This window comes from Mobula hypostoma, chromosome 23 (assembly GCF_963921235.1).
Source record: "Mobula hypostoma chromosome 23, sMobHyp1.1, whole genome shotgun sequence".
Classification (NCBI taxonomy): Eukaryota; Metazoa; Chordata; class Chondrichthyes; order Myliobatiformes; family Myliobatidae; genus Mobula; species Mobula hypostoma.
Genome location: NC_086119.1, coordinates 34075770 through 34099784, shown reverse-complemented (window position 1 = coordinate 34099784; position 24015 = coordinate 34075770). Strand labels below are relative to the sequence as shown.

Genomic DNA, 24015 nt, shown 5'->3' with positions numbered 1-24015 from the left:
TACACAAGTTATGTGGTCTTGCAGCAGATCTGAAAAGTTAATGCTACAGATTGCTAAACTGCGAGTGTGGGGACAGCATGAATGATAGTTGCCATTGCCTCAGTCGAAACTGACAGTGTCAGTTTGACGTGTTGTTGTCAAGGGCCTGATAAAAACCCAGCATCCTGATGGTTTTCTGATGTGAACAGTCGCATCACAAAATGGCTTTGGACTCCCACAGCCTCTGCTTCCATCTGCTGCTGAGCCACAGTGCAGCCGGCTGCCTGTCTGTCACAGCGTGTATTCAAATTAGCTGGGGAGGAGGTGCTCAGTTGTGCTAATTACATTTTAATCATTAGAAATGTGTTGGCAAATCAACCCTTGATTGCCATCTCCAAGTCTGTCTTCTCCAGCTGAGAGAGGGACCTGGCTGTATTAGCCGAAGCCTGCTGGGTATCTCTTCCTGCGCAAGATGGATGTGGTGATTGCAGTTCCCAACCGGCCCACCACTGAGGCTGTTCTGGCACATTATTAAAAAGCCACAAGCCTCTTTTCAAATTGTCGCTGCATGAGCTCTGTTCATTCTCGTGTCTCTATATTTAGAGCACCTCAGTAGTTTAACCCATCTGCAGCTTGTCAAAAACCATTCTGCTAATGTCACACTGTTAGGGGCAATGGTCACATTCTGCTGCTGTACCACACTTGCCACCTGCTTTGGAATCCACAGAATCATTTACAAAGATAAATTTCTAGTTTGCAAGATATTTATAACACCATTTGGGCCATTAGTGCCGAGTTCTCTCTTTCACAGTACCTCTCACTTAACCCTTCATTATCAGCATGCAAAACTGAAGTATAGTTGCAATGAAAAATAAGGTAAAGAGTACAGATTTAAGTGTTCTCGGTCTGTGTAGAATCTCCTTTGTTCATGAGGTACATAGTCACAGGTTTCTATGTTCTTCTCACTGATGCAAAATTGCATCTAATTACATGCAGATATTAAATAAAGCTTCACGGTGCTCTACATTTAAATAACAATAACCAACATAATCAAGTGGACAAGAGGTATTCACCTTTGACCTCTCGTCTGTCTAATTAAGCTCAGTTCAACAAGGGCAACAGGAAGGACTACAACAGACTTTAGAGCCTTCAAACTAGAGGTGGAAACAAGGTACCCTGCTTTGCATATGCTTAAACGCAATCCAATGAAATCTGCCATGGAGTGAATGCACACAGATACAACATGACACGTTTGCCCGTGAGATAAATCCTTCTTCCAGTTTGTCTCAAGGTCACAGATTACTTGCGCATGAATTTATGGTACCTCAGTTTCATAGATTCATACTGTCATCCAAATAAGCACCTTCTGGAAATGTGGTCCAATGTCAATGGGTTTGGTGGGAGGAATACCTGCCATATAAACCTGTCTCCGTCTGTTCTGTAACTTTCAAACATCCCCGATGGCATTACTGAACAATATGAGAGCAAGACCCTGAACACTAAAGACAAATGGCAACAACACTATTTGACTTTCTCTTGTGTTAGAAATCTCACATTCTTTCCAATATTACACATAGGTAAAAAGGGCAAATTCCAGGCATGGAAATAAAAGGATATTTCTGAACAGCACACAGCAGAGGAAATGTGAGACCTAGCTGATTTGGTTTGCATGAATTTAATTATTCACAAGTTGGTGATTCAACAGCATTGGAGAGAACATCCGTTTAAATCCTAAATATGGTGGCAGTGATAGAGGAGAAAAAGACATTTTATCCCTATGTAGGGATGCTTTAGTCCAGTCTTCAGCTTTCTCAGTTTAGCTATGATAAGGAATGGTTCTCTTGCTCTTTTTGTTTCTTCCCACCTTCAAAAGAGTAACAAAAGGACAGAAATCTTGGAAAATGTCACGCTACTCCTCTTGCAGGAGACAAGACTACATTTTGTGGCAATACTTCAGACTAGTGCATGTTGGGAGTCAGTCTGCCTCAGAGAGTGGGAGACGCAGTGAGGACCAACTTAATCCTCACCATCAAAGTTGGACTAAAGCAAGTGATAAAAAATGAAGGGTCCCCAACTGCACAACCTGTACAACTTACAGGCTGGTGCACAAACAGAATTATGTTGCACACAATACTGTAATGGTAACTTGCATCACACAATTAATGATCTGGCTTTATGCTCAACGTGGTTGTTGGGAGGTGGTCACGAGAAGAAACCTCCTTCAAGCCCCAACTGATTAACGCAGTGCAACATTTAAAGGGACTGGTGAACTTTGCTCAAAGGGAAACCAGATGCTTATTGTGATATCATTCTTTCCATTATCTTCTTGGTCACTGTCTCCATTTAATTATCCTTTCTCATTGGTGTGTTATTCCTCTAATCTCAGCAGTCCATGTTTACTCATCCAAACCTTTTCACTTCACACAACATATTATTTACCTACAAAAGATGACAGGTAAATTACTGACATCCCATGGCAAAGATGTTATCATCAGTTTGTGAAACGACACTAGGGAAAATGTGTTTCAATGATGAGAAACAGGACTGACTGATAGTGAATTTTCATAACTTATGAAGAGGTTTTGCACCATATGGAATTATGAAAGAATATCTGTCAGATTTGGCATAATGCATGTCAACAAAACTAGCTTATATCCTACATTCTCCAAATGTCCAAGTAGGAGAAATAATTAATCTTATATAATTATTCCTGATTTAGAATGAACTTCATCACCAGCTTCCATTTTAAATCCTTAAGAGGTATATCTGGATAGCAGATTCAGCTTATTTTGTTCACGGTTCAACAATCTATTTTTGTTTCATAGAGTTCAAAGGATGAAAAAATCTGTCGGGAAAAAATTCTTTAAATTCTACCTTAATGATATATAATCAAGTGGTCAATCCATCACCCAGGTCATGTCTTACTCTCATTGCTACTATCGTGAAGGAGGTACAGAAGCTTGAAGGCACATACTCAGTGGCTCAGGAACAGCTTCTTCCCCTCTGCCATCTAATTTCTGAATGAACATTAAACCCATAAACACCACCTCACTACTAATTTTATTTCTATTTTTGCTCTATTTATTTAATTTAGTGTGTGTATATATATGTATTACGTGTGTGTGTGTGTGTGTGTGTGTGTGTGTGTGTGTGTGTGTGTGTGTGTGTGTGTGCGAGCGTGTGTGTTTTACTGTAATCACCTTCCTTTCTATTGTTATGTATTATTTTCTGTTGTGGCCACAAAGACAACAAATTTCACAACATATTCTGCTGATACTTATCCTAATTCTGATTTACATTTAAGGAACTGCTTAAAGTTTGAAAACTGCTAATTACGTTTTATCTGCCATTTATTTTGTTTCAGTTCCTGCAATAAATCTGACTTGTACTTTTGGTCCGGGCATTATGATCCATCACGATCCAACGTTACGAAGTACATATCTCCACCTTTTGAAGAAAATAAAATCCAAGGGACACTGCATTCCATTTTGGTGAGGACAAAGAGAGCTTTGTAGTTAAATCAGCCCCATACAGCTGTATAACACTATCCAAATGTGGCATTTTCAAACTACTTACCTTCAATGTGGGTGGTTTTCTATTGGAATTACAGTATATATTTTTCATCAAAGCAAAACCAAGACCACTTCACAGGAGTGCAATATGAGCAATGCAATGAGCCTGAGAGACTCCCGGATATTCTGATGGCCTCTCATTGACAGAGGACCCATATTAATATCTCATTTTTGTAAATTTGGTTCAACTTCTTTTCTCTATGATTTCAGCATTATATAGAGTGTATGAAAAAGCGTAATTTAACCCACTTGGGTAATGCAACCTGGGTCTTAAATTCAGATAAATCACAGCACATTACATTTGGTCATTTCCGCAGTAAGACTACCCCAATTATTTCATTTGCTGGCATCTGAAATACAACTGTAGCACTTTGTGTGAAATCATTATACCTACAGCCTGCTGCAGCTTTACAAGATCTTGGTGGGAAATTGGGAGGCCTCCAAAATGGCATGCTTTTTTTATTTGTAAAAATCTGCTTCCTCCATAGACCAGATCTAAACCCAACTAAGAAAGTGAGCAGCTGCCAGCGCAACCCAGCAGTGCGGGCAGCACAGAGCTTGCCTACTTCTCAAGCAGATGGTTGCAAGCTTGAGTGCTGCGACTGCCCTTCTCTCCTCCCTGCCCATCAATGCTGAGAGGCTGCTTTGCTATCTCTGACAGAATAGCTGAAATTAATCTGAATAAATTGGGTATGGGTGAAAATGGGGTGAGGTGTGAGTGTTTGTGACCAAAGTTTACCATAACAGTACCTGGCTGATGGCTGAACGAATGTTTAATGTTCTGCAGTGCAAATTTAATGGGAAAACAGCAACAGAAGCAAAACAAAGAAACAATGATTATCCATATAACTCAGCTAGAAATGCAGCTGACAGTGGATGGTACTAGCCCCACAATGTTCTGAGTTTTTTTAAAATCAGAAATCCATGGGCTACTTCGTCTCTTTGGTGAAGGCCATAATCTCGTACACAGTCCCTAAATATTTGAATTTTTCCCTCTTTTTTTAAAGACATGTCCTGATTCTTTGAATCTTGAAAGAAAATGGTAACATCGAAGCAACGAGTTGTTCGCCTCCCCTCTCGATCTTGCAGGAGCGATCTCCCTCTCTCCCTTATTAGGGATGTCAAGGTGATGGGATGAACAGTCGTCTTTGATGAACTATAGATCATGCTCACTGGGGGCTTGCACAGGAGAAGGTGGGGGGGGGTGCTGATGTTTTCTGCTGGAACAAGTGGGGGCAGTGTAATGGGGGAAGGTTGATACTTGTGCATGGGGGAGGGAGGCTTCTCCGTTATTCAATCTTTGGGTTTTTTCTCTCTGTTTTGTGGATGCCTACGAAGAATAAGGATTTCAGGTTGTGTATTGTACACATTCTGATATTAAATTGAACCATTGAACACATTCTTTGAGCAAGTGTTTAGTCAGCTATCCCTATGTGAATCAGTGCCATATTTTGAGTTAACCCAAAGGATGGTGGTGGGCAATGATTTAATATCCTGCTGATATGATCAGCACAATCAACTCTCTTCAGAGCAGCCTGACGTCGCACAAGCGATTGCCACGAGCGTCAAGACAACTTTATTTCACATCCCCTGGACCCTAGTCACGTATCTTTAATGGCTTGGGCAGAACTCCTTGGTCTGCAAGGACACATTTCAGCATTCAGGCAAGCAAGGACTAACATTCATCCTTTAAGCAGTTCAAACATGAAACAAAACCTAGAAACACAGATGAAATCCATCAAAATAACTTGTCAGGAAGGTTGCTCCCTGCGACAGATGTGCAAGCAGTGCTAAGAGTAGAATATGGAAGAAGCAGATGGTGCCTAAGGGCAACTTTCTGTTCTGTCACTCTCTTGGGTATCCCTGGGCAAGGAGAGAGGCTCTGGTGTTTGCAGGCAGCAGGTAAAGTCCATTTGTTATGCCAGCCTGAAACAGCAATTGGCAAGAAAAGTTAATATCTAAAGCCAATGAGGCATGCTTCTCGGTCACTCGCTTTAAAGCCCCAAAGGAGGGAGATCCAAAAAGGACCACAAGAATGTAGTCACCTCCAGGTTCTAAAGGATGCTGGAAAACTCTCTTACAAATTTATCACAGTTATCGTCTCCTGCTAGTACTGTGATATATTATGCTTACAGTAGAGAATGTCATTTGCAGCTTTTGAAATACAGATGGCATGATAATGTGTGTGTGTGCAGTAAAACTGGTATCCTCTCTATATGTCTAATGTCAAACATTATTAAGTAGAATTAGCCAATTCAATGAGACCAGAGAACATTTCTTTAATTATGTAATTCTCTGATTAACCTTAGTCACAGTAATCTGAATAATTGTCAGCATTATAGCTTACTGCAATTATAGCCTTCAAAATGCTATCTGACTGTGATTTCTAGTATGTTAATGCATTCATCATGCTATCAGATAGGGTCAGCAGTAATTTTTGTCGCAGGCAGTAACTTGGTAAATTTGTGGTTCACAGAACTGATGTTTGATATTTTATGTTCCTTCCCTATGCTTCTTGCCTGTTCCGGGTTCTGTTTGAAAAGTTGCTCTCCACCAGCCCTACAAAATGATCATTCTTGACGGGAACATACATTCAGAGGGTTGGAAGGTTACTTGGCTATTTGGAGCATCGCCAATCAGTACAATGCTCCTCCTGAAAGACAACGTAAACTGGAAACCTACAGCACAAAGGAAGGTTATTCACAATTGTACTTAGCTGAGCCAACCCTCAATAAAGATTTCACAGTCAAATCTTCCGACCTTTTTTGTCAATCACTAAGTACCATTCAGAGAAGGGATGTGGGCATCGCTGGCAAGGCTGGTGTTTCTTTTGCACCCATAATTACAGTTGAGATTTGCTTACATGGTTCAATGCTGTACAATGAAACAATCCCACAACATCATTAGGAAAGAAGTTCCAGTGTTTAGCAACAGAATCAAAGAAAATATTCAGTATGTCTAGTTCAAGATGGTGTGTGGTTGGCAGTGGCTACCTTCATATGTTTAAGATTTACAATTACCTTTTATTTGTCATATGTTACTGATTCTAACCTGTACTTCATTTGGGATGTGGGAAGAAACTGGAGCACCCGGACGAAATCCTTGTGGTCAATGAAGGGAACGTACAAACTCCTAACAGACAGTGGCAGGAATTGAATCACGATCGTGCCGCTGGTGCTGCAGCTTCACGCTAACCGCTGTGGTACTGTGCCGCAAATGACCTCGCAAGTAGTGGGGGTTGAACGTTGCAGGCCCACCTGCTGAAGTCTGATGTGCTGCCACAGTGCATCCTGTGGGTGCATACAGTACGGCACAATGCGCTAGTATTGTGGATGGGAAAGGTTCAGTTTCGTGGATGTGGGCTGTTTCACTGAGCCATGCCCCTGACTATTACTAACAGTGTCTTGTCTCGGCTCTGTGCTTTTGCTGCACTCAATCGTTCCTTCATTCCACTTGGATGTCATCGAACTGGGTTAGGTCTGACTTTTGGAATTGGGGGCACCTGAAGAAGAAGCCAAGGCAGATCCATCACTAAGCTGTTCAAACATTAAGGTGTCACAAGGCCTTTTCCCTTTGGTACACGTGCGTTGTTGAGAATAGCTGCCTGATAATGTGGATATCTCCAGAACCTCCTCCAATTACTTGTTTAACTTCCCAGCTTCATACAGGACCAGATATAACAAACTTGCCAATTTTACGTAATCAATTAATTCATTTATAATGTGTCCTGTTGTATAATCACTTAGTGCCACCCATAATGAACAGTTTTTGTTGTTTGGGAAGAATACTGTTCTATGATATAGTTTCATCCAGTTGGTCCCTCACTATTTTAGCAGCCTTCTGTTGCTACTGGCAGGCCCTCTAACATTAGGGCTGATCTTGAATCACATTGCATTGTGGTGGGTATGAGATTATAAATCCACTGAAATACATCTCTAATGTGGCTCAGTTCTAAGATGTTAGATATGTGGCAAATCTACCTCACTTACCATGATGGTAGGCAAAATTTAGGGTGTCCTCCGTGTGAATACAGGACTAAGTCTCCAGACAGTCATTTCCGAACACAAGGGTATGTTGGGACAGATAGAGCGGCACCTTTATTCTTGTGTTATTTCTCTCAACACTTTCCTTGTTATCTTCAGAGTAGTTAATGAACAATCTACATTCCCAGCTGCCTCGATGTGATTTGAACTCAGTGTGAATGTCTTCATCTATTCAAACCATTTTTGGAGGCTAATGGACTGCAAGGTCCATATCATAACTGCTCTGCTTCCCTTCCCTTATGATTATCTTATTTTCTTATAATCTTATTTTCTTTTTATCTCTCTACATGCCTGACAATTGTTCTTCTTTAAGCAATCACCCAATACATTTTCAAATGGTGATACGATTGGACAATAATTTCTAATAGTAACACCTATTTAATTATAAAGTAAATATAATATTGTCTAAACTTGTTTTAGGTACACGAGAATGAATTATCTTGCCAATTGAAACATTTTGTGCAAAATTTGTGTTAATTCCAGGATGTGCTTTTATCCTCACCCACAGGAGTATAGATGCATGGGCAATTAACTGGATGTATGAGAAATTAAAATAATCTGATTACTAAAATATCAACAATGTACTCTGGAGCTGGATGCTTCATAGAAATCAGTGAAATCCTTCTTTTATTCATGCACGTTGATCCTCAGAACAGTATCTGAATTTGAAAATTGTTTTTGTGCTAGTGAAGCCAGCCATGATCTGCTAAGAAGAGAAGGTAAGTATTTTGGTTATCCTACGCTAAACCAAGAGGGAAAGAAATGATCCCCGAGGCCCCAGAAGGAAACCCGTGCTCCTCGCTGGCAATGAGTTCCTGCTTTTCATGGATCTCTCGAAGACTCTCTGAGGTAACTCCAGGTCTCTGTATCGCTACTTCACTTAGATCATGGGTTTGTTTGCACGTTCCTGCAGAGCTTCCATTGCAGTGGGAATCTGTTACCTTTGGGGGTGAAGGGATTCAAAAGATCTTGCTGATTAGGATGTTCCAAGATTTTGATTAAATGATGAAGGAAGAACAGTAATTTACAAACAAAAGACAGCATACTATTACCATGAGATCTGGGCAAAGGGGCTCATTAGTGGAGCCCAGGTATTATTTCTACTGAAACTCCTCCCCTAAACTCAGCAAGTTAAAATTTGGGGTCTATGTTTTGATAGCAATGCCTACACATGCATCAGATTAGCAACGTTCCAATATCAATTCTTCCTGTCTGAACTGCAGGCAGTTATGCCATTACTCAGCTGACTACAGAAAGATACCTAGCACTCGCCCACTATAGACAAAACCATCTCCAAGTTCAGATCCCAATAACATTCCATGCTTTTCAAATTAACTTGCTAGATAATATTCTTATATATTCTTATTTGTTTTTATATTGCAATTCCATCAGGTTAGTTTCCAATAAACAATCTGGGGTCTGAATTAGGCTAAGGTTTGCTGTATACACTTGGCAATCAACTGATTGTGGGGTTTACATGAAAAGTGGTAGACTCCACAATCACTTAAACAAGGCAACATGGATTAAGCAGAAATAATTGACGAAGGGTCTCAGCTCAAAACATTGAGTGTTTACTCTTTTCCATAGATGCTGCCTGACCTGCTGAGTTCCTCCAGCACTTTGTGTGAGTGGCTTCAAAAACAACTTTCTTTTGGTTCACACCGCACATGGGCAATGATTGGATGAAGGTACCGAGATGTAGTTATACAATACATTGGTATGCAATTGTGCACCTGAAACATATTTCTGATCTCACCAGGGAACTCGCACAAACTTGCCATTGAAAAAACTCTTCAATGTTTTACCCAGCGCTGACTGAATACAAAAGCTCATTTCACTGACAGTTTGACAGAAGAAGCTGATTTTCCTTTCCGTTTCACAGGCTCCACATACATACACCACAAAATGTGTCAGAAGCTTCTGCTATCTCTTTGAATGCAGCCTTGGCATTCAGTCCCAGTGGGAAGAGCTCATAACCTGCAGTATATTACATCCAATCGACGCATCAGCAAAAAAAAAATGATGTGAGAAACTTGAAGTAAAATATCTTTTTTGAAGTGCTCATTGGTTGATCACTCACACAGCCACGTACTATAAATGTAATACAGTAGATTATTTATTTCTGGTCTTCTGCCACCACACATTCTATTTCTCCAGTTTTCCCTTAACAAAGTTCACTGGGAGGTGATAAAGCAAGCACAAGTATCTGCTAATGAAAGAGAGAATGCTGGAAGCACTCAGTGGGTCAGGCAAGACCTGCAGACAGAGAAACAGAGTTAATATTTCAGCTTCCAATGAAGGTTCACTGACTTCAAATATTGCCTGAACTGCAGAGAATTTCATTCAAATTTCCAACACCTGCAGTGTTTTACTTATAGAAGAGTATCAAATGAAACTAGTGGAGAATCAAGTTATTCACATACTAAATATATTAAATAAGATATAACATTTAACATACTGTATAAATTACTAAACTGAACTTAAAACAAAACTTCACCAAACAAAAAAATGACGACTTTGCAACTGTAAATGCAGAATAACTAGTCCTGAAGAGGGATCTTGGCTCAAAACATCAACAGTTTCTTCATTTTCATAGATGCTGCCAGATCTGCTGAGTTCCTCCCACATCTTGTGTGTGCTGGTTATGAACTAATTTTCCTGCTTTTGATTAATGGCCTGGAGTTGTTGATTGGTGCCTGCCTCCATACTTGTTCTAATTCTCCATGACCTGCACTTACTTGGTTTTGATTGTGAAGTCCAGAGTGTCTCACACCAAGTAATGAAATGCTGAGTGGCGCAATGAGTCTTGTACAACATCATTGGGTCATGTTAACCCACTCACAAAACTGCCCAGGAAACCTTCACTAGAGGGAATGGAATTCTCTCAACTCTGCCATTTTTCAAAACTGTCAAATTCTTAAAATGATTGTAAACATCCCTGATATCCAGAAGCATTCAAAGAACAACAGAACTGAAACACAATGTTGGAAGAAAAGCTATTGGAATATTTGATGTTTTATTTTCATTTTATTTAGAGATGAGGCCATTGCAGCCCACTGGGCCACGCAACCACCTAGCAATTTAACACTCGCCAATTTACAATGACCAATTGACCTACTAACCAGTACATCTTTGGACTGTTGGAGGAAAGCTGAGCACCTGGAGGAAACCCATGCATTTCATGGGAAGGATATACAAACGTTCTTATAGAGGGCACTGAATTTTAACTACAAAGCCTAACGTCCTGAGCTTTAATAGCATTGAGCTAACCATTACGCTACCATGGTGCCCCAATAAAGTCATGCGTTAATTAAAAACATCACAGCAAATACATATATATTTGATCAAATTTCCTCAATGAAGACTATTCTTGCTGATCTGATCTTACTGTGTGTCAGTGAATTGCACTGCTAACTCAGCAAGTTCACGGTTTCCACAACTAAACCAAAACAGCCAAGTCCCAAACTTTCCAGAGGGTGGGGGGAAGTGGTGAAATTGACAAGCCAACATTAGTGACTTGGCTTGGAGCTTCTGCAAAGGGTACAATCCTCAAACTGAAACATGCAATAGCAAAGGAAAGAGAAGAAACTAGGCAAATAGTGAATGGAAATGTGATCATAGACCAAGGGCAAAACAGTCAAGGGCCATAATTTGTATTACTGATAGAGTTCCTTATTTGGGAACAGTCAAAAGTGGAATTGGAAAGATGCACATAACACAGGAAGATCCCTTGAACGATTGGCTCAATGATCCTGAGTAGCAGCCCTGATTTAGAGATTCTCCAGACATATCGCTTCTAAGCTGCAAGCTTCTAACATCAAATGTCAGTTGTGTCTGGGCTTCCGGTTTAAGTCAGTTAGGACTGGCTTGGTGGTCTCAGCAAGATTTGATTTGGAGACAGCAACATGCTAAATCATGGCTGTCCAAAAGATTCCAGCCAGCATCATGACTGAGAATAAGCGTTTAATCAAGGTAAATGTATTTTATTCTGAGGGTTCATATGAAACAATGTTGGCTTTGCAAGTAAAAATTAAGATAAATATAATGCAATTATAGCAACGATAATTTGGGCTTGGCCTTGGGAGAAATGTAGATTTACCAAAATAATCTGTGGATTTCAAGGGTTAAATAAAGTGAAATGACACAAACTAGTTGCTTTTGAAGGGCAGGTTGTCCAACTGCTCTTCATTATGTAACAAGAAATGTCATCCTACAAGATATTGTGAATATCTGGCCTTGAATGAGTCTGACATTTAGCTGATTGCGGCAGTGATCAGCAAACTGGGCTCACAAGTGAGATCACGAGGCTGTCCTTCTCCTACCTGCATACCAAGCAGAGGCTAAAGAGCAAAGCTCCAGCGACTAGGACATCAAAGAGGTGGTCGCAGGAGGCAGAGGAGCAGTCGGGATTGGTTCGAGTCAGTGGACTGGGCCATGTTCAAGGACTCAACTGTGGATCTGAGTGAATACACCACAGTTGTCATGGACTTTATTAAAGCAGTTGTAGATGAATGTGTCCCTGCAGAATCACTCAGAGTCTTCCCCAACCAGAAGCCCTGGATGAACCATGGGATCTGCAATCTGTTGAAGGCCAGTTCAAAGGCATTCAAGTCTGGTGGTCACAAAAGTCACAGGAGGTCCAGGTAGGATCTCCAAAAAGCCATCTCATGGGCGCAGTGGCAATTCCAGACTAAACGCGGATCAACAAATGTGCTCAACAGTTGAAAACTATCACTCTCTATGAAGTTAAATCAAGTGACATAGGCAGCAAAAGGGCTTCGCATCCAGACGTGCTCAATGATCACTTCCACCATCAAGATATGGAGGAGCCATCACACACTCACACAGCCCCTGACGATCCTGCGATTTCAGGTTCTGAGGCTGATGTGCGAGCAGCATTCAGGAGAGTGAACCCAAAAAAAAGCATCCAGCCCAGACAGGGTACCTAGCCAAGTACTAAAGGCCTGTGCTGATCAACTTGCTGGAGTGCTCACTTAGATCTTTAACCTCTGGCTCTGGCAGTTTGAGGTACCCACCTGCTTCAAGCAAGCTTCAATTATATCGGTGCTTCAGAAGAACATGGTAAACCACCTCAATGACTACCATCCAGTAGCACTTAGAGTGCCTATAAAAAGCATTCAACAGTGGCTTCCTCTTTGCCACTCTCCTATGAAGCTGCAACTGGTGAGACACCCGGGTATCAGTTGCTGTATGCCCAGTCTCTTCCATCTCAGCCACTGAAGCTTGTAACTCCTCTGGAGTTGTTACAGGTCTCTTGGTCGCTTCCCTCACTAGTCTCCTTCTTGCATGCTCACTCAGTTTTTGAGGACAAACTATTCTAGGCAGACTTACAGCAGTGCCATATCTTTCCATTTCTTGATGATTGACTTAACTGCACTCCAAGTGATATTCCGTGACTTGGAAATTCTTTTGTATCCATCTCCTGACTTGTGCTTTTCAATAACCTTTTCACAGAGTTGCTGGGAGTGTTCTTTTGTCCTAATGGTGTAGTTTATGCCAGGATACTGACTTATCAGCAGTTGTACCTTACAGATACAGGTGTATTTTAACTACAATCATTGAAACATCTCGACTGAATGCAGGCCATCTCTATTTAACTAATTATGTGACTTCGAAAACCAATAAAACCAATTGGCTGCACCAGTGATGATTTGGTGTGTCATATTAAAGGAGTTGAATACTTATGCAATCACTTATTTTGTGTTTTATCTTTGTAATTAATTTAGATCACTCTGTAGAGATCTGTTTCACTTTGACATGAAAGAGTCCTTTGTTGTTGATCAGTGTCAAAAAAGCCAAATCAAATCCACTGAGTCAGTGTTGTAAAATAATAGACCATGAAAACTTCCGGGGGTGGGGGTGAGTACTTTCTACAGGCTGTGTACATCCACAGTGATGAAGTGTTTTGAGAGGCTGTCTCCCGCCTGAGAATCAACTTGGATCCGTTCAAATTTGCCTACCGGAGCAACAAGTCCACAGCAGATGCCATTTCACTGGCTCTTCACTCAACCCTGGAACATGTGGACAGCAAAGATGCATACATTACTATTCAGTACTATCATCGCCTCAAAACTAAACAAAAAGCTCCGAGACCTTGGCCTCAATGCCTGCTTGTAAAATTGGATCTTCGATTTCCTTACTTACAGACTTCAATCAGCTTGGAATAGCAAAAAACATCTCCTCCACAATCTCCATCAGCATAGGAACTCTGCAGGGATGTGTATTTAGCCCCCTGCTCTATTCGCTTTACACTTATGACTGTGTGGCTAAGCAAAGCTCCAATGCCATATTCGAGCTTGCTGAAGACACCACTGTTGTGAGCTGTATCAAAGAGGGTGATGGATCAGTGCCTCTACTTCCTCACGAGTTTGCCAAGGTTTAATATGTCATTAAAAATCTTGGCAAACTTCTGTAGACGTGTGATGGAAAGTGTGCTGACAAGCTGCATTACCGCCTGGTATGGGAACACCAATGCCTTTTAGCAGAAAATCCTACAAAAGGTCATGGATTCAGTCCAGTACTTCAGAGGTAAAGTCTCCCAACCATTGAAACATTGCCGTAGGAAAGCACCATCCATCATCAAAGATCCTCACCACCCAGGCCATGCCCTTTCTTGCTGTTGCCATCAGGTAGAAGGTGCAAGTGCCTCAGGACTTGCATTACCAGATTCAAGAATACGTAATTACTACCCCTCAACTATCAGGCTCTTGAACAAAACGAGATAGTTACACTCACTTAAGGACTCTGTTATATTGTTATTTCATGTTCATTATTTATTGCTACTTACTTATATCTGCACTTGCACAGTTTGTTTACAGTCAACAGTTTACAGTAACTATCCTACTGATTTGCTAAGTGTACCTGCAGAAAAAGAATCTCAGGGTTGTATGTGATGACGTATGTACTCTGATAATAAATTTTACTTTGAACTTTTACTTTATACTTTTTGAACTTTAGAAACCAGAGTTCAATGAGCTAGTTCTCATTGGAGCATCAGAGGTGGAGAGAGTCAGCAACTTAAATTCATTGGTATCATTTTTTCGGAAGACTTTTCCTGCTCCCAGCACGCAAGTGCAATTATGAAGAAAGCATAGCTTTTTCCTTAGGAGTTTACAAAGATTCAACATGACAATTAACACTTTGACATACTTTTATAGATGTGTAGTGGAGACAATATTGACTGGCTGCCTCACAGCCTGATATGGAAACACCAGTGCCATTGAATAGAAAATCCTACAAAAAGTAGTGGATATGGCCCAGTCCATCATGGATAAAGCCCTCCCCACTGTTGAGCACATCTACAAGAAGGGTTGTCGCAGGAGAGCAGCATCCATTATCAGAGACTCCCAGCGCCCAGCACATGCTCTCTACTCGGTCCTGACATCAGGAAGAATGTACAGGAGCCTCAGGACTCACACCTCCAGGCTTAGGAACAGTTATTACCCCTCAATCATCAGGCTCTTGTACCAAAGGGAATCTCTTCACTCGCCCCATCCCTGAAATGTTTCCACAGCCTATGGACTCACTTTCAAGGACTCATGTTCTCAATATTTGTTTATTTATTTATTATTATTATTTATTTCTTTTGTATTTGCACAGCTTGCTGTCTTTTTTCACACTGGTTGAATGCCCACGTTGGTGCGGTCTCTCATTGATTCTATTATGGTTATTATTCTATTAAGGATTTATTTAGTATGACCACAAGAAAATGAATCTCAAGGTTGTATATGCTGACATATATGTACTTTGATAATAAGTTTTCTCTGAACTTTGAACCTGCTAAGAAGCTATACCTGTGGCTGGAGATTTTATGCAATCATTAATGAGGATATCATGATTGAAGTAACTTTTTGCTGAGGTTCAGGCAGGAGAATTCCTCTCCAAACACTCTGTACAGAGTCAGCAATCTGCTTGAGCCCTTCTTCCTCCAACAAGCTGCCTTGTTATTTGCTCTCCACTAAATCTATCAGTCAAATTGCACTCCAATGGGAGTACCAATCGATACACTTGTGTCTCGGGGAAACTAGTTAATCAGAAGACTGAATTTAAGACAAAGTGTTTCAGTGCCTGATTCACCACAGCATGTTAACTTCAGCAACTGTGAAGAAATCCAAAAGGCATCAAGCACTTTTAGAATCATGGCAATACACAACAGGAATCAAACAGCAACTTATCTCCAAGCAACTAATGATCCTTTAAAAGGCAGTGGTGGGTGGATAAAAGGAGGAGGTGGACTCTGCTTCTGGTGAACACTATCATCATGTAAGGTGTGAGAGCACTGGCTGGAGCAACTTCAATTTTTCAGTACTTCTGGTGTCATTAGTGTTACAAGCCAACTTAAAGCTATTATCTATCTCTCGATATTCTGCCAGTGTTAATGCTGTAAGCATCCAAAGATCTGACAACAAATTTACATGCATATACATCAGTTATATTAATGTTGTATTTGTAATAGCTGCACAGTTATATTCTTTAATCTGTCACTATGATACCCTGGATAAGTCAGTCATTCCAAATCTTATAACTAACTCAGATTTATAACTAACTATTTTGAATTAAATGGACAAGATACAACCTCAGCCAAAACACAGATCTCATATTATTTCAAGCTCTGTTATGCTGTTGAGGATGCTGAACTTTATAATTCCCTTCCCAACTTGCTAGGTCCCCACTTTGATTTGCTCTATGGTGAAGTTCCTTCTTAATGCCTGTCCTAACTGCTCATCTGGTTTGCTGTGAAATTTTGCTGAATTAGATCCCTGTAAAACACTAAGAAGGATTGTGCTCAGTTAAAGGTACTAACATACATTGAATTCATTCATAAATCTGAAGGCACACACAATTCCATTCACCTGAATTTCTGCTGTGTCCTAGAACAATCCAGCTTGCTACAATGGCATTTTTAAATCTAAAATTGGGAACACCTTATCCACTTCCTACAAAGTTTATGAATTAAAGAGGCTTGGAGTTCTCAAAGGAAAACATTACTGATACCAACATTAAGAGTCACAAATACATTACTAAAACTCAAAAGCTCAAATTATTAAGAAGATTGCAGCAGAATTATGGCCCAGTCCTGCACTATAATTCCACTGCAATCTTTATAATGATGCCATTTTGAAAAGCTTTTAGAGCACAATCTTCCTGCAGAAAGTCAACCATAGAACCTCCCCCAAACAGCACAACTAAGAGCTCCCAGGTACATTTCAATCATTGAGTATCTTCAATAGTGCAGGCTTCATAGTTGGAGTGTCAGAAATTTCAACCTATAAGGAAACAATCCCTGTCAAGATTTTCAAAAGAAACATTAAAACCAAGCTAATGCAGTCACCAGAAACATTTGTCTCTCTCACACACATATATACATGTATATACATATATACACACAAATTTATATATGTATGCATGCGTGTGTGTGTGTGTGTGTGTGTGTGCGTGTGCATGTATATATATATATATATGTGTGTGTGTGTGTGTGTGTGTGTGTGTGTGTGTGTGTGTGTGTTATATATATGTGTTGGCGCGTGGCCAAGTGGTTAAGGCATACATCTAGTGATCTGAAGGTCGCTAGTTCGAGCCTTGGCTGAGGCAGCATGTTGTGTGTTTCAGCAAGGCTAACCACAGATTGCTCTGCAACGACACCGGTGCCAAGCTGTATGGGTACTAATGCCCTTCTCTTGGACAACATGGGTGGCATGGAGAGGGGAGACTTGCAGCATGGGCAACTGCCGGTCTTCCATACAACCTTGCCCAGGCCTGCACCCTGGAAACCTTCCAAGGTGCAAATCCATGGTCTCACGAGACTAACGGATGCCTAAAAAAAATTATATATATATATACACACACACACACACAAATACAGTGCTGTGCAAAAATACTTAGGCACGTATATATCCTAGGGTGTCTCAGACTTTGGCACAGTCACTGTATATTATGTCTTTCCAGTTACCAAATTACACTTAATGCTACTGAGCTAATATAAAGCTAAGTATTTTATTTCTACTTCCCAACCACCTTCCTACTTGAACCAACATACAGTACTGTGCAAAAGTCTTAAGCACCCTATTTATATATATATATGCCTAAGACTTTTGCACAGTCCTGTATGTATAGAAATAAAAAGGCCAGCAATATCACGAAGGATCCTACCCACTCCACTCATGGCCTATTTGTCACACTGCAGCCAGGGAGAAGGGTATGTAGTATTCATGCCAAGGACCACCAGACATAAAACCAATTACAGTCGGCCCTCCTTATCTGCGAGGGATTGGTTCCGAGACCCCCCGCACATACCAAAAAACATGGATGCTCAAGTCCCTTATTTAACCTGTTTCAGTGCCGGTGGACTTTAGGACCCAGGGCAGCACAGGACCCGCAGCCCACAGTGTTTCTGTTCCGTTGACTTATAATACCTAATACAATGTAAATGCTATGTAAATAGTTGTTATACGGTATTGTTTAGGGAATAATGAAAAGAAAAAAAAGTCTGTACATGTTCAGTAGAGACAAAACCATTGTAGCTCTTCTGGGAACGCTGATGCTGCCTCGGCATCAGCCGATCCCGATTCTCCCATGATCTTTAAGTCCTTGAGGTTGTAGTGCTTTACATAGCCAGCCAGCCATCCCTAGCACTAACACTTCCACGAATTTCAGCTTCTTTCTGCTTTATCGTGCGAATGCTCGATTTGTTCTGACCGACCTTACGGCCTACTTCGGAATGCGACATGTCACTTTTCAAAAGATCTACTCTTAGCCTTTGAGGAATTGCTTTGACCACATAATTGCTTTTTAGGAACCACTTCTTCACAGAAACAAAGTAGCGAGCAAACAAGACGCGAGACGAGCAATGAGTGCTGGAGAGAGGACTTCCAGATTTTCCCGATTCACGGTTGGTTGAATTCGTGCATGCGGAACCCGCGGATAAGGAGGGCCGACTGTACCTTCCCCAAGCAGCAAGGCTAATCAACACGTCCACCTACGAATCCACCCCTCCACATCCTACACAAGCACTACTTTATCATTTCCAGTCAGAGTCAACTACTGTGCCTATGGTCACTTAAGATAACTTATATACATAGGTTGCAAAGTATTTACATTTATTGTATTTTTTTATTATTGTGTTCTTTACCTTAGTGGGGTTTTTTTCCAATGCTGCATCAGATCCAGAGCAACAATTATTTTGTTCTCCTGTGCTAGAAATGACATTAAAAAATCTTGAACTTTATGCAAGTCGTGCAGTATGTATTGACTTATCAGTACAGTGCAACCCATTAAAAATGCAACGTGTTTTGTATAAATGGTAAATTATACAGCTGCTTGTATTAAAATGCTGATGGATAAGCATAGGAATAAAAGATCCAAAGCAAAGTTGAAGCACAAACATTTCATGGTGCCTTTATTCGTGTTTTTGTTAGAAATCAATTTAATCAGGAGAATACTCTGCTACAAGTGATTAAACATTATATTGTCAGTTTCTCCAACCATATTTTATGATGGTAGTGAAAATCTAAAGCTCCAGAGGGAATGTAATACTCAAAGGCTTAACATGTCAGCAAGCGTACTCAGAACATTGCAAGAATAAGATTGGATTATGTTCAAGGGAAGCTTTGGCAACAGGTTTTCTGACAGGTTTATATCAGCTTATATGTGTCACATGAAAAGAAAGGACACCCAAGGCTTTAGAGATTTGAGTGCTTTGCAAACTTGGGAAGAATATTGTCAGCGTCACTTAGATTTTGCAAACCTCTTCGAAAACATATTCCCGCTTTGTAGCTTCTGTAAACTACTTCCACAATCGGCGGAAGCTGCCTCTGTAGAGGAACAGGCTGACCTGCCAAAGGGATTCGGAGCATTCAGCTCAGCAGGTGGGGCCTGTTCAGCAACATTTATTGTTATTTCAAGTCTGACAGGAAGCATACATCACATGGAGCCATAAATACTGCCAGATTTTGAAGCAACATGATCAAAGGCTGTCACCAGACAACAAAGTGGTTATAATATGATGTTTTGACCATAATTGGAAACTAATTACCACTGACAAAATACCTTATCGTTTCCAAAGATGGGATGTGACCTTGATAATTTATGCTTCCCTCTGGCTGTCACTCGTAAAAAGAAGCAGTACTGATGTCTTATCTGGTGTGTTGCATAAGCCTTTTCTCCACTGAATGTTTACTTTCAGATATGAGGGATATTCATCCTAATCATTTTTGCATCATTAATGTCCGAAGAGAAAATGATTTTTGCCCACCACTCTGCTCTAATTGTTCCCCTTACATTGTAGAATGTGGTTACTCTAGAGATTCTTAAATGTTATATACGAGAGCAGTTCTCCAATGACAAAATGGTGGATGTCAACAGCACTCTCGTCCTGGGCATGCTCATATTAATTATGATCATATTTTTATCTGATGTGTGGCTTTCCAAAATTAACTATGAAACAGCTATTAAGAGAAGGAATTCCAGCCTTGTATCACAGTGAAATTAGCCCAGATCAATATTAGTCAAGATTCCCTTCACTAAAATGCATTAAATTTACTGCAAGCATTCATTAAAGAGGAACATAATAAATTGAAGCCAGAGCAGTCCATCTGGCCTGTTGAGTCTGCTCAGCCATTCAATAAAATCATGACTGATATGGCTGTGGACTCAGCTCCACCTACCTGTCTTTTCCCCATAACTCTTAATTCCCCTGCTATGCAAACATCTCTCTAACTGTGCCTTAAATGCATGTAATGAGGAAGCTTCTACTATTTCCCTCGGTAGAGAACCCACAGATCCACTCCTCACTGGGAAAGGCAGATTTGCCTCATCTCCATCCAAAATCTATCCCTCTGAATCTTGAGGCTATGTCCCCTAGTTCTAGTCTCACTTACCAGTCGAAGCAACTTTCCTGCCTCTATTTTATCTATCCCTTTCATAATTTTATATGTTTCTATAAAATCTTGGATTCTTCTGAATTCCAGCAGGTATAATCCCATTTGACTCAATCTCTCCTCATAGGCCAACACCATCATCTCTGGAATCACCCAGCTAAATCTCATCTGCACCACTTCCTAAGGCAGTATATCCTTCCTCAAGTTTGGAGACAGTACTCCAGGTTCGGCCTCATAGTACCCTATACAATTGGAGCATAGCCACCCTGCTCCAAACTTCAATCCCACCAGCAATGAGGGCCAATATTGTATTTGTCTAAGGAATATATAGTAGGAATTACTGAAATCATTCTTCGGCACTGAGGAGAACAAGACAGAATACTTTCCTACTCAGGTTAATAATGATTTCAGGAGGTTCTCGCCTTGTTAAAGCATAGTCAATACTGACTAACCAAACTTCCTTAGATTTCTGAGAGTTTACAGCACATTGGAAAATCTTAACTATTGCAAAAACACAACAAAGAAACCAGGGAGCTAGAAGCCAGTTAGCCTATTATCTGTTAATTAGAGAGTACTCAAATCAATTATTAAGGAGGTAATAGTAGGACACTTAGAAAATGTGGAATCAACATACTTTTATGGAGGAAAATCATGTTTCACAAATATGCTAGAGTTCTGTGAAGACAGCATTGCAAGTGAAAAAAGAAGGCCAGGTAGATGTTGTGCTTTTGACTTAGAAGGTATTTGATAACCTTACTCTGCACAAGAATACACAAATTGGGGGCAGTAATTTGGCCTCCGCTTGTGAGTGGCTAATGTAGAGTTGAGATAAATAGATGCATTGGCAATTGGAAATTGATGGAATGCCACGGAAAAGTGATCAGGCCTCAGTTGTTTATAAACTATATCCATTATGCAATGAAAAAGAACCTGAGTTAACTGTTGTCAAAACGGGTGGCTGAGCAAGCTGTGAGGAGAACCCCAAGAGATATAGACAGTTGCAAAGAGATATAAATAGTTTAAATGGGTGAGAAAACATTGTTTGAGTAAAATTGTGGAAAAATGTGAGATCATCCACTTTTAGAAAAAGCACTTCATAGCGTAGATTACCCTGAAATATGTGAAAAAGAAGATGCACCAGACTACCTGATACCATAAATTTAGTTAGTATCTTAGCTCAACTGATTAGTTGCACAACTTCAAATTCATTATTTAGGCAAAGGGAGACTACAAAAGGAGTGGTACAAAGGAATCAAGTAGCCCCAGTATACCACACATTTAAAAAAAAGCATGCAGACTCCACAAGTGATGAGGGTTGAAATGGCACGCTGGACTTCAGTGCAAACAGCATGGATTATAAAAGTAAGGAGGTTCAGATGTTCAGACGCAGATGGAGGACTGGATACACTGATGGCATTCCGGAAGGTGGCTGTACAGTAAATCTTCATTAAGTTAGTGACTGGGAAGAAGGATGTTGATGCTTGAGCAAAGGTTGCACAGCTGGGCGTGTAGCCATTACAATTTAGAAGAAAGGGCATGCATCAAATAGAAACCGAAGGTGAACACCAAAAGGACTGTTCATCACGTGAGAGTACTTTGAATGGAGGATGAAGTTTGAAAATAATGAATCTAAATTTGCAAAGAGATGAGGAATAAATATTTGGGAATCTGTACTGCAGAGATTTGTGGGTGGAATCATCAAATATATTCAAGGCAAAAATCAAACACACTTGAATTATAAGAGAGTTAAGGGAAATAGGGAATCGGTGGAATGTAGATGTTGAAGTCTGGATCGGATCAGTCATGATCTCTTTGAAAGACTTTTAAGTAATTGAATGATAAGACTATCTTTGGCATGCAACATTAGACTGATGCTCATTTCCAAATGGACACAGACTGATTATGACAAGCGACCACAAGAGGTAAACAGAACATCTTCACAGTATTGCCCATACATCTTTAACTTCATATTTAATGATAACTGATGGACTTTTGAGAATGAGACACTTTAAGCAAAGTGATATGATCAACACTAATTAAAAGAGTTTAATCAACATAATTTCCCCTTTATTGCTTTTGTACATTAAACGTTTCCTGGGACAGTTTTCTGTCCCAGATATTTTACCACAAAATTTCTGATTGCAACCAATTTCACACAAGGGCTGTTAAGCAGGAGGAAACATTCCCAACTGTCTCCCATTTTCTGACTTTACCTATTGGATGCTCAGAGGAATCAGGGAAACATCTGGAAAGAATCTTGGAATATCCCAAAATTTTCTTTAACCTTTAGGTATATCTTCTGTATAGATCCTTCCATTACTTAGCTTAATCATCCAAACTCTGAGCAATTTACCCCTGCACCCTTGAAGGCCTCCCAGCTCCAGCTGAGGGGCACACTGGCCCCATCTTTTATTTAATTTCTTAAGTGTATAAAACTGACAGTATTTGCATGGAAAGGAAATGAAGAAATGGTACATGGAGCTTGGAAAAATAGAGGGCTATGGGTAACCCTAGCTAATTTCTAAAATAAGTACATGTTTGGCACAACATCATGGGCTGAAGAGCCTGTATTATGCTGTAGGTTTTCTATGTTTTCTATGAAATACAGAAGTCAGCAGTACTGCTGAGATGTAAAGAAAAAATGCAAGAGTGTGTCCTTGACTGAAGAAGTCATGCAGAAATTATAACAAATTAAAGGAATGTAGAAGTGATGGTGCTGGCTTGATTTACAAATGAAACAAAACCAGTCTCCCCTCTACTGTCTACATAATCCAGGACCCCTCTCATGATATTTATTCACTCTTCTCCCCACTCCCAATGGGCAGACAACACAAAACCTTAAGAACACATACCACCAGGCTCAAGGACAGCTTCTAACCTGCTCTTGCAGGACTCCTGAACAGATCTCATGCTATAAAGATGAACTTCTGATTCCTTAGTCTGCCTTGCACCTTATTAGTCTACCTGCACTGCACTTTATCTGTAATTGCAACATTATATCTGCATTCTTTGGTTTTCTCCTTTTTTTTTACAACCTCAATGTACTTATTAAAGGAACAATCTGCCTGGATGGTGTGCACACAAAAGCTTTTCACTGTATCTTGGTACATGTGACAATAATAGATTAATGACCAAATAAAGAAGAAAGAAGATGACTGTAGAGACACAGTGTATCACAAAATGAAATAGGATTGTCATCGGATGACATAATTATCTTCAGCATTAATTGTTTTGTATTTAATATTTAAGTAGTATTTGAGTAATCTTGAATATGTACTGCTTGATTAAGCATTCTATTTTGTTTAAATAATTAATTGGGGGTTATATGTATAAATACGTGAACTGCGTACGTCATCCACTACCATGTGATACATATGTACTTTGCTTAAAGTAAACACAAAGTTCGACTCAAATTTTGGACTCCTGCGTCTTCCTTTGAATTAGTTTAATGTTTTGAAGTTACGAAACATAACATTAACATTAATCATCAACAGCAGGAAGGCTATGACAGTACAACTCGGGCTC

General features: G+C 40.2%; 1 protein-coding gene across 11 annotated transcripts in view; it reads right to left on the bottom strand.

Annotated features, from left to right (window-relative positions):
* Positions 1–24015, bottom strand: part of auts2a (activator of transcription and developmental regulator AUTS2 a) — a 1205197-nt gene that overhangs the window by 380961 nt on the left and 800221 nt on the right. The gene's annotated exons all lie outside the window — the stretch shown is intronic.